General features: G+C 39.3%; 1 pseudogene; it reads left to right on the forward strand.

Moving 5' to 3' along the window:
- The first annotated feature begins 8,207 nt into the window (after positions 1 to 8,207).
- Positions 8,208 to 10,395, forward strand: LOC111976329 (proenkephalin-B-like; annotated as a pseudogene).
- The last annotated feature ends 2,598 nt before the right edge of the window (positions 10,396 to 12,993 follow it).

Genomic DNA, 12,993 nt, shown 5'->3' on the forward strand with positions numbered 1-12,993 from the left:
GTTAACGATGATCATACTAACCCATTATATCACACTTTATTAATAACTTTTWAAGTCAATTATGTCATGTAATAATAACATACACATACAATAACATAAGTAATACACATTGAAGTTTGCGCGGTTCCATTGATATGCAAATGAGGGAGAGATAACAATGGTCGTAGGTGGAACTTTAGAGGATGTCAGTATATTCCCACAATAAAACAGATTTTATATTCAAATTGGAAGTTTAAAAACACGTTCTCATAAAATCATAGTGCTTATTGCATTTATCTTGTGTATTTGGCCATATTTCTTTCTTTCTCGCCATCCCATTGCCTTGCTATGTTGTTTGCCTTAGGTCTCTCTTGTCGTGATGTGTGCCTCCCGCAGGAGGTCTTTTGCCTTTTGGTAGGCGTCATTGTAAATGAGAATTAGTTCTTAACTGACTTGCCTAGTTAAATAAAGGGTAAATAAATAAATACAAATTGTGCTCATTGTAAACATGGTTTATCCAGTACAGCATGTACTTTCAAGTGTGCTCAAGCCTGGTACTGAGCGCACCTGTACAAGGCATGTGATTGGACTGGGAGGGGCGTGGCACCTAATCAATAATGAAATAAGAAAAACAAGTTCATTAATCAATTTCAGAGTTAAACCATTGAATAAACATCTTAATATATGCTTAATATATTATAACACTTATAACACATTTATATGCTGTTATTTAAACATGTGGATCATGTTTCATGTCAGATGGCGTTACTCCTCCGTCTTGTAGGACATGGAACTCATATTCAAATTAAAATTGAGCATCCTCAATTTAAAAACAATAACAACATAATTCCTCATTTGTTATCACTGCGCTCTCGTGTTATTTTTCTTAAAAGAGACAGAATAGCTAGAAGGCTAAATTATTACAAATGTTGTGACAGTTATATAATAGTTTGCAATTGTGTGAAAATAAACACAACCCGGTGGCTATCTCCTGCACAAATTCTGTGCGAGGACGTGCAGTGATTTGATCAACTGTGTAGCTAACTAGCTTACTGACATAGCCAGGTGGCTATAGCTCTTCTTTCACTGACATAAAAATATTGCTTATTCTGTTTAAATTAACCTGAAGTTGTAGACATGCAGCCCCACAATTAAGAGGAACTGACTTATCTCAAATCAATCCGTAGATCAGATTGTTTCTCTGCAATCGTATCATTGGGTCAGCTGTGCACAGCAGCTGACTCGGGAGGCTACCACAGTGACTCGTGACAGAAGAACAGCTGCTTCATGAAAACTCATAATAATGTAAGCATTAGCACTATTAGCTACTGTAGCTTGCTAGCTAGCTTTTGCTGGAAGATTCAACATTGTGTGTGCAGCACTAAGTAGCTAGCTTGTTGGTTAGCAGCATTGTTTAAAGGGAAAATCCACCCAAAACCACTAATTCCGGTAATTTACAGTGTTAAATAGTAATTACTAATATGTGAGAACAATATTTTTTGTGAACAAATATTTCATTTTGGCATTATAATGTTGGAAGCAACATGGAAAATCGTTCTGGAAATTTTGCAGCTCAAGTAGACTACAAAATCCACAATACAATGCTCTCTCTATGGGCAGCTGCCTCTGATTGAGAACCACACCCGCCAAACAACAAAGAAATAAAACACATAGAACACAAAACATAGAATGCCCACCCAAACTCACGCCCTGACCAAAACAAAATAGAGACATAAAAAGGATCTCTAAGGTCAGGGCGTGACAGAACCACACAACTACTGACCAAAACTACAGACTAGGGATGGGCATTTGAAATGATTTAACTATTCGAATAATATAATTAAAGTCAAACTTTTTAACATTTTTCCACTACCACAAAAATGATTTTAAAGAGCTTTAGCAAGCCCCACAACCCCACAACTTTTGTAAAGTTATCATCTAGTTGGTAATAATTAACAATAATAATAATTAAGTTCAGCTATCCACATGCCATATAATTATTACTATTGCTATTATTGTTAAAATATCATAGTCCTGTTTTGTTGATGTTGTTATTGTAGTATCAACTGTAACCAAGTAACAGCTTCTAAACTTTTAACAGCATTCAAATGGACATTGAAAGTGTGACTTTAAAAAAGTGTCTAGAATGTGGTTATCAGGTTTGCCAATCAACAAACTGATGGATCTGGCAGGAGAATGTGTTCAGTCTGTGTCGTTGTACCCTCCTGGCATGCCATAGAGTGCATACCAAACACATAAACAAAGAGCTTACTGGGCATGTTGTCTGGCAGCTGGGCCATTGTCATCGCCTATTGGTCAGTGCAGGGTTTTCTGCAACTGCAATCAAAAGGGATATTCAGCGGGGCTTAGGAGAGGCCACTGTGGTCAGCAGGAATATAATTGGACGACCAATTATTTCTCATTGAAGATCTAAATAACTTTTCTGGCCTCTCTGGACTAAAAKCCAATTAGTGTACAATATTACGTATTGGATCTTTAAAAGACAGAACTTGTACATTATCCTGCAGTTTACCTATACAATGGGCTGATGGTGAAGTAGACATATATTCATATGGTATTGGTATTCATATCGCAAAATATATAAATGAGCTCTCCAAAATGAATTTCAATAGAACATTAAAAAAAGACCAGATCCTGCAACCATGGAGAGGTAAATACCTGTCTATTTATGGAAAAATTACACTAATAACTAATAGTAATATCTGAGTTGACTCACTTACTTATGGAGCTGCCTACCCCTGATGACTAGTTTTTCAAATCATATGAGCAAAACATATTTCACTTTATCTGGGACGCTAAGCCAGACAAGAAAAAGCGTGCCTATCTATATAATGAATATGAACTGGGTGGGCTGAGATTACTAAATATTAAAGCACTAAGCCTCTCACGAAAAGCTGCACTTATGCGAAAGTTTTAATTAAACGGAAAATGGTTCTCAAGGAGATTACTAAGAAAAGCCCATCCGTTGTTGCCTTCATGCAGATTGCCACTTCTCATTTTTGGTTAATTGAAAATAAAACCTTGTTCAAAGTATCTCTCTTTCTCAAACAGGCAATACAGAGCTGGTTACAATTTAAATGTCATCCCCCAGAAAAGACAGAACAAATATTACAACCAATATTATGGTTGAATTCAAATGTAGTGGTTGATAAAATACCTGCATTTATGGGAAATATGTTTGAGAAGGGTATTACAAAAAAAWTTATATTATACATTTGAATGGTAGTGTTATGTCTTACATGGAGCTGTCGGAAATGTATGAGGTCTGCTCAATCCAAGATTACAACCAATTGATTATAGCACTACCCCAAAAATAGAGGAGGCAAGTGGCAGTGGGAGGAGGCAGGGAACTGGTCTGTCTGCATAAATAGGAAAGTATACCAGTTTAATTTTAGGACCTGTACAGCMGTGCCATACAGATTGCAAAATAGCTGGAAGAGATTTTTTTGTATTTTTTTTTACCCCCTTTTCTCCCCAATTTTSGTGGTATCCAATCGCTAGTAATTACTATCTTGTTTCATCGCTACAACTCCCGTACGGGCTCGGGAGAGACGAAGGTCAAAAGCCATGCGTCCTCCGAAGCACAACCCAAACAAGCCGCATTGCTTCTTAACACAGCGCGCCTCCAACCCGGAAGCCAGCCGCACCAATGTGTCGGAGGAAACACCGTGCACCTGGCCCCCTTGGTTAGCGCACACTGCGCCCGGCCCACCACAGGAGTCGCTGGAGCGCGATGAGACAAGGATATCCCTACCGGCCAAACCCTCCCTAACCCGGACGACGCTAGGCCAATTGTGCGTCGCCCCACGGACCTCCCGGTCGCGGCAGGCTGCGACAAAGCCTGGGCGCGAACCCAGAGACTCTGGTGGCACAGCTAGCGCTGCGATGCAGTGCCCTAGACCACTGCGCCACCCGGGAGGCCCCTGGAAGAGGTTTTTGATGTACCGATTCCATGGCATAGCTGGCATCCATGGCATAGCTGATTTATAAAATTATGCAAGATTCAACACTTTGTGCTTTTCAGCTCAAATTATTGYACAGAATTCTTGCCACCAACAGAATGTTGAATAGTTGGAGCATATACAGCCATCGCAGCTCTGCAGATTTTGTTGTGAGGATACAGAATCAATAGACCATTTGTTTTGGTATTGCCCTCAGGTAGGCTGCTTCTGGTCTTCAGGAATGGCTGAAAAAAGCATAACATTAATTTAAAATTAACCCATAAAATAGCATTGTTGGGAGATTTTGAGAGACCTTGTCAGTCAATCTATAATATATTAATACTCTTAGCAAAACAATTTTTTTACAACTCACAATCAGTGAATTCGATTAGATAGATTTCAATTGTATGTTAAACATCACAGCATAGTTGAAAGATATATGGTGCGTAGAAATCTGAAGAGGGTGACCAGCAGAGAGGGGTAAATTAAGGTAAAAGAATAAACAAAAAAACAAAAAATGTAATAAAAAAAACAAATAATATATATATTTTTAAGACTGTGCTTTGCAGATTTCATTGATATTTACATGTGTTCCCAATTACCTTGACCTTTAAATGGAGAAAATAATTTAAAAGGGAATTACCATGATTAGCTCTCAATAGAGACAGCCACTGGCTAGAATATGACTGTAGTCAAGRTGGCATACCAGATACATAAGATGCCTAAAAGTTTCAAATGTATTTTTAGCTTTGGGAAATATTGGAATATATCATTGCTCTCTCCTTTCAATATTCATTGTCATTCAAGTTCCCAGACAGCACTTGCAGGTGGCAGTAAAGGTCTACATTACATCTGATGACCCCTATAGCTCAATGGATGAACCATCACTGTAAATGATTGAGATTAGATAATATTGGTTACCTATATTATGTTATGTTTAGTTATGTCCCTTTGAGGAATGTACAGTTGAAGTCGGAGCATACACTTATGTTGGAGTCATTAAAACTCGTTTTGTCAACCACTCCACAAATTTCTTGTTAACAAACTATAGTTTTAGCAAGTCGGTTAGGATATCTACTTTGTGCATGACACAAGTAATTTTTCCAACAATTGTTTACAGACATTATTTCACTTATAATTCACGGTATCACTATTCCAGTGGGTCAGAAGTTTATGGTCATTATGGCTAAACAGTTCTATTTTTGTTTCATCAGACCAGAGGACATTTCTCCAAAATGTACGATCTTTGTCCCCATGTGCAGTTACAAACCGTAGTCTGGCTTTTTCATGGCAGTTTTGGAGCAGTGCCTTCTTCCTTGCTGAGTGGCCTTTCTGAGTGGCCTTTCAGGTTATGTCGATATAGGACTCGTTTTACTATGGATATAGATACTTTTATACCTATTTCCTCCAGCATCTTCACAAGGTCCTTTGCTGTTGTTCTGGGATTGATTTGCACTTTTCGCACGAAAGTACGTTCATCTCTAGGAGACAGAATGCATCTCCTTCCTGAGCGGTATGACGGCTGCGTGGTCCCATGGTGTTTATACTTGCGTACTATTGTTTGTACAGATGAACGGGGTACCTTCAGGCGTTTGGAAATTGCTCCCAAGGATGAACCAGACTTGTGGAGGTCTACAATTTTTTCTCTGAGGTCTTGGCTGATTTATTTTGATTTTCCCATGCTGTCAAGCAAAGAGGCACTGAGTTTGACAGTAGGCCTTGAAATACATCCACAGGTACACCACCAATTGACTCAAATGATGTCAATTAGCCTATCAGAAGCTGCTAAAGCCATGACATAATTTTCTGGAATTTTCCAAGCTGTTTAAAGGCACAGTCAACTTGTAAACTATGTAAACTTCTMACCCACTGGAATTGGGATACATTGAATTATAAGTGAAATAATCTGTCTGTTAACAATTATTGTAAAAATGACTTGTGTCATGCACAAAGTAGATGTCCTAACCGACTTGCCAAAACTATAGTTTGTTAACAAGAAATTTGTGGAGTGGTTGAAAACGAGTTTTAAGGACTCCAACCTAAGTGTATGTAAACTTCTGACTTCAACTGTAGCTAAGATGGGGAGAAGTCTGTCTATAATAAAGCAATGCTCTGCCTTCTTAACAACACTATCAACAAGACAGGTCCTACAGGCCCTAGTTTTGTCGCACCTTGACTACTGTTCAGTCGTGTGGTCAGGTGCCACAAAAAAGGACTTAGGAAAATTGCAATTGGCTCAGCACAGGGCAGCACGGCTGGCCCTTGGATGTACACAGAAAGCTAATATTAATAATATGCATGTCAATCTCTCCTGGCTGAAAGTGGAGGAGAGATTGACTTCACCACTACTTTTATTTATGAGAGGTTTTGACATGTTGAATGCACCGAGCTGTCTGTCTAAACTACTGGCACACAGCTCCGACACCCATGCATACTCCACAAGACATGCCACAAGAGGTCTCTTCACAGTCCCCAAGTCCAGAACAGACTATGGGAGGCACACAGTACTACATAGAGCCATGACTACATGGAACTCTATTCCACATCAAGTAACTGACACAAGCAGTAAAATTAGATTTAAAAAACACCTTATGGAACAGCGGGGACTGTGAAGCAACACAAACATTGGCACAGACACATGCATTCACAAACACACGCGCGTGTTAACATACGCACTATACATACACATGGATTTAGTACTGTAGATATGTGGTAGTGGTGGAGTAGGGGACTGAGGGCACACAGTGGGTTATGAAATCTGTGAATGTATCGTAACGTTTTAAAAATTGTATAAACTGCCTTAATTTTAGCCGCTATAAATGCTAGGTTACACAGTTCCCTCTGATAACAATCTCCAGTATCAACATTTCCAAGCAAACAAAAACAGGGAGAATGGGGAAATTCTGAAGTAAAAGAACATACTCTTTGCCAGAATTCAGCCAGCCTTCACAAGACCAGAACATGTGCAAATATGTCCCTGTTTGTGTTTTTTACAACTCCAGCAGAGGACTTACATGTCTGAGTGCATGATATTCAGTTTCACTGGCATATAGAATGTTCTATGGATGGTCTTAAACTGCAGTCATTTATGTCTGAGAGGATATGAACATGACTGGGCATTCTAACATATCTGTACTCATTCATCATCATCAATAGCGTTTCTCAGGTCTTCCTCACATTTTTGTTTGACATGTTTTGTGTCATCYGGAAAAGCCTCTATCACCACTTGATACAGTTTGGAAATCAACTTTAGGTTTGTCAGACTGCCTTAAAATAGTTTCAGTCTATGAAGCTTCTGGCTTGTCCAGTGTTTTCTACATAGAGATAATAAAGTGTTGTATCTGCAAAAGTTCACCTCGTCGTGGTCACAGACTGGTCTTCCCTGGTTGCCTGACCCTGCTGAGACCTTTGTCACCATCTGGTCTTGCTCAGATGAGGCATGACGAAGAATTGGTGTGCACTACCGTTGAAAAGTTTGGGGTCACTTAGAAATGTCCTTATTTTTGAAAGAAATMCGATTTTTTTGTCCATTTAAAATAACATCAAATTGATCAGAAATACATTGTAAATATTGTAAATGACTATTGTAGCTGGAAACAGCTGATTCTTAATGGAATATCTACATAGGTGTACAGAGGCCCATTATCAGCAACCATCACTCCTGTGTTCCAATGGCACGTTGTGTTAGCTAATCCAAGTTTATAATTTTAAAAGGCTAATTGATCATTAGAAAATCCTTTTGTAATTATGTTAGCACAGCTGAAAACTGTAGTGCTGATTAAAGAAGCAATAAAACAGGCTTTTAGAATTGTTGAATATCTGGAGCATCAGCATTTGTGGGTTCGATTACAGACTCAAAATGGCCAGAAACAAAGAACTTTCTTCTGAAACTCGTCAGTCTATTCCTGTCTCTTATACACATCTAGATGTGTATAAGAGACAGCTACATAGGTGTACAGAGGCCCATTATCAGCAACCATCACTCCTGTGTTCCAATGGCACGTTGTGTTAGCTAATCCAAGTTTATAATTTTAAAAGGCTAATTGATCATTAGAAAATCCTTTTGTAATTATGTTAGCACAGCTGAAAACTGTAGTGCTGATTAAAGAAGCAATAAAACTGTCTCTTATACACATCTAGATGTGTATAAGAGACAGGTGTGGAATGGCCACAAATATTTTTTTTACCCTGTTTTCTCCCTAAATTTGGTTCCTTGGCTCATCTTTGTAACACCTTAATGGGCCCGGGAGAGGCAATGGTTGAGTCATGTGTCCTCTGAAACATGACCCGCTTGGCCGCTTACTTCTTAACACGGATGTCAGCCGCACCAATGTGTCGGAGGAAACACTGTTCCGACTGACGACCGGCGTCAGCTTGCAGGCGCCTGGCTATGTCACAAGGAGTTGCTAGAGCACAATAAGCCAAGGAAAGCCTGTACTGTGTTGCAGTGCTTTTGATAGCATGATGTTGATTCAAAAATACCATTTTACTATCAACATTGATCAAATCTAAAATTCAACAATTTCAACCAACCAATTGAATATAGGATGAATTTTTTTTTACTTTTCTATGTGGAATTTTCAATGCAATTTAACCTATYCCCAATGTAGTTCTGATGATTATGTTGCAATTAAATTGATGTAACAACCTATTAGTCAGGTGAAGTCAATGTATTTATTTATTTTTATTTCACCTTTATTTAACCAGGTAGGCCAGTTGAGATCCAGTTCTCATTTACAACTGCGACCTGGCCAAGATAAAGCAAACCAGTGCGACACATAAACAAATGTACAGTCAATAACACAATTGAAAAAAATCTATGTACAGTGTGTGCAAATGTAGAAGAGTAGGGAGGTAGGCAATAAATAGGCCATAGAGGCGAAATAATTACAATTTAGCATTAACACTGGAGTGATAGATGTGCAGATGATAACGTGCAAGTAGAGATACTGGGGTGCAAAAGAGCAAGAGGGTAAGTAATAATATGGGGATGAGGTAGTTGGGTGTGCTATTTACAGATTGGCTGTGTACAGGTACAGTGATCAGTAAGTTGCTCTGACAGCTGATGCTTAAAGTTACAGAGGTAGAAATAAGACTCCAGCTTCAGTGATTTTTGCAATTCCTTCCAGTTATTGGCAGCAGAGAACTGGAAGGAAAGGCAGCCAAAGGAAGTGTTGGCTTTGGGGATGACCAGTGAAATATACCTGCTGGTGTGCGTGCTATGGGTGGGTGTTGCTATGGTGACTAGTGAGCTGAGATAAGGCGGGGCTTTACCTAGCAAAGYTTTATAGATGACCTGGAGCCAGTGGGTTTGGCGACGATTATGTAGTGAGGGCCAGCCAATGAGAGCATACAGGTCGCAGTGGTGGGTAGTATATGGGGCTTTGGTGAGAAAAATGTACGTTTTACCCTAATTTCAATGTTTACAACGCAGGTGGAAATGAGATGAGAACAGTATTGGTTGATTACTTTTTTCATATCCAGTATTTTCCAAGTTGATTCCACATCACAATACATTGACAAATTACGTTCAAACAACATTATTTCAACCAGTGTGTGCCCAGTGGGAATAGTCTAAAGACAAACTTGCCATTTTCCCTATATGCTCGACAGAAGCCTGGGGAACAAATTAATATGATTTAAACTGAAATTAAATATGTTCTGTAATAAACAAAGCTATACAACTGAGTGTGTGTAAATATATGCAACGTTTTTTCTCCCTTTTCTTTTCTTGGCTTCTCATAATGTGATTAGTTAACTGGCTGATTTTTGCTCACTCATCTTTGCATTTCCCTTCCAGACTTGTGCCTTGGAATGTGAGGGAACTCTACTGACCACCACTGAGTTAAATACATGCGGGAAGACTCTACAGTCCCGTGCAGTGAACGTGGTCAAGCGTTACAGTGGATTCATTTAAAACAAATTGACAAAAACAAATGGTTGACCTCGCCGTGGCTCGAAAAGTGTGTTTATAAAGGAGCGTAAGGCGTTCCCTAAGAAATACAAGGATATGGAGAAAGACCTCTGAGTTTTTGGAGGAAGATGAGCGCGGAGATGTTGATTCTGAAAACGAGATSGGGGTGTACAATGATGATGACTCAGCAATAAACAAGGTCAAACATTACAGAGGGTTTTTATGCACATTTGGTCCAAAGACAAAAAGACGTGAGCAAGGTAGTCGATTGGAGTTACAAAAGCGATATGGAGGGACAATCGGAGAGATAGTGTGGATTTTTACGTCGTCATTACAAATGATCCGTTCGTTCAGATGAGGAGCCTAGTTCATATGACGACTTTGGTCTATAGAAAAAACAAACTTCCGCAGATTCACTTGAATTCTCACCATTATCCGTATGTGTGCTGCCTAATAGCCTACTGCTTACCTGGTAGCACGTTGTTGCGGCAGGTTCTATATCTGTAAAGGGCAATACCTGCTTGTGTCAGTCATGTTTAAATGCATTCTGTGTGAAGGACTTACCTGTGACAAACCAATTATTTTGTGTGTTATTAAAATATTATTTATTACAATATGCTTGTTTGACAGAAATATTCATTCATTGTTACATTAAAGTCGCAAGTTAAACATTTGTGTCACTTGCATGGAAACATGTCTAGGTGAATTGATTATCAAACTCTAAATTGAGTCATTGAGCCCCAGCACACATTCATCCAGTCACTCACCCACACACACATCGATTTATGTAAGTAGGCTACCATCAGTGGCTATTTCAGCATGTAAATCTAGGTGGGGCAAACTCAACAATTTTATTTTATGCATGCCAGCAAAGCCACTACACAACACAACACAATACATTAATTGCACTATTAACGTTGACAAACGATGCCCACAAACTGTTAGGGCCTACATACAGCTGTCCCAACAGCAGAGCTTTCTTTTCAGCACCATGGAGTGAATCCTTACCACTGCTCCACCTGGCTATCAGCGTAGTTTTGTCTGGCAAAGAAAAAGTTCATTCAGCCTCATTTACTACCTTTAAAAAAAAACATAGRTGATATGGCTGACTTGCTTGAACAAATGTGGTTTCTACTGACGATTGAGATGTACAAATTATGGCATAAGGGAATGATGAGCGGATAAGAGGCAATCCGTAATTTGACTTAGCTCACTTATTAATGTCTTTAATTAGTGAGTTAAGACGGACGTAGTCAATAAAACTATTTGTTCAGAACTTTTGAAATGTACAGGTACAGAATTCTGAACATGGGCCGTTCTTACAGTATTCTCCCTGTACACCAAGTCAGAAATGTAGGATAAATAAAGGGGGCAAATAAGCAGACAATGAAAACTCTTACAATATTCAATGATGACATTTCTTTAAAACAGGCTATAGGCTACATGTGCACCACCAAGTCAGAACAGTAGGCTAAGTTATGAGGGGGAAAGGGACCGAATTATTAGGGTGAGGCACATAGGCTACTCACAGCTTACTACACAACATACACTTAGCATTACTTTCTTAGCTACAGTATACATACAGTGCATTTGGAAAGTGTTCAGACCCCTTGACTTTTTCTACATTTTGTTAGACTTATTCTAAAATTGATAAAATATTTTTTTTACTGAAATACCTTACATAAGTATTCAGAGCCTTTGCTTTGAAAATCGAAATTGAGCTCAGGTGCATCCTGTTTTCATTGATCATCCTTGAGATGTTTCTACAACTTGATTGGAGTCCACCTGTGGTAAATTCAATTGATTGGATATGATTTGGAAAGGCACACACCTGTCTATATAAGGTCTCACAGTTGACATTGCACGTCAGAGCAAAAACCAAGCCATGAGGTCGAAGGAATTGTCCTCAGAGCTCCGAGACAGGATTGTGTCGAGGTTCCAAAACATTTCTGCAGCATTGAAGGTCCCCCAAAACACAATGGCTTCCATCATTCTTAAATGGAAGAATTTTGGAACCACCAAGACTCTTCCTAGAGCTGGCCGCCCGGCCAAACTGAGAAATCTGGGGAGAAGGGCCTTGGTCGGGGAGGTGACCAAGAATCCGATGGTTACTCTGACATCGCTCCAGAGTTCCTCTGTGGAGAAGGGTGAACCTTCCAGAAGGAAAACCATCTCTGCAGCACATTAATATATTTGCAATTTTTTTTCACTTTGTCATTATGGGGTGTTGTGTGTAGCATGGAGAGAGAAAAAAACGAATGTAATCAATTTTAGAATAACATGCTGACCAGACCGYACACGTCGCGTGCGCGAACATTGCAAAATAAATGTACACATACATGTTATTCAATCATTGCAACCACATTGCTCGCGAGCGTCTGCGTAGCCAGGCGCTAAAATAGAACTTAGTTCTATTTGTGACGCTCAACGTGCTGAATGTCCTGCCTCTCAAATCTGCTCATTGGTTTTTAGGAGCATATACACACACGTGCCATATCCTCAGTTTTTTTGGAGCATATACCCACATGGGTGATTGAAAGATGAACTGACGTCCACACTCCAGTTGGTGGTGGTAATGCACCGTAAAGTTGGTTGCCAACCGCCATATAAAGTCCAAAGAAGAAAAATAAGCCTGAAGGAGAGATGACAAGAAACTAATTTGGTTTACCGTTTTATCTGTGGATTAATTGTCAGTGTAGAAATMAGCTAGCAACAGAAAGCTAGCTAGCTAAATTGCCATAAATGTTTAATGCTTTTTGAGCTGTCCCCAAATTAGTATAATTGGTTCAGAGTTTGTTTTGATATTTCAACCTGCGATCAGTGTATGGTTTGGGGGTACAAAATCAACATGCGCACGAGCAGTTTGGTCAGCATGTAAGGCTGTAACAWAACAAAATGTGAAAAAAGTCAAGGGGTCTGTATACTTTACGAATGCACTGTATCTCCCTGGCATATTACATAATTTATGCAGCAGCTTACAAGACATTTTTGGACTCACTGATGTGCTGTGCTCACTTGAACAGGAAGGTGGCACGGCAGCTTTTTTGATGACTTTGTCATCAAAGTCTGGCATTCTCTGGATTTATGGTGCTTTCAAGACAACTGGGAACTGAAAAAAACAAGGTCAAATCATGACAT

The sequence above is a fragment of the Salvelinus sp. IW2-2015 genome, linkage group LG17 (genome assembly GCF_002910315.2).
Source record: "Salvelinus sp. IW2-2015 linkage group LG17, ASM291031v2, whole genome shotgun sequence".
NCBI classification, from domain to species: domain Eukaryota; kingdom Metazoa; phylum Chordata; class Actinopteri; order Salmoniformes; family Salmonidae; genus Salvelinus; species Salvelinus sp. IW2-2015.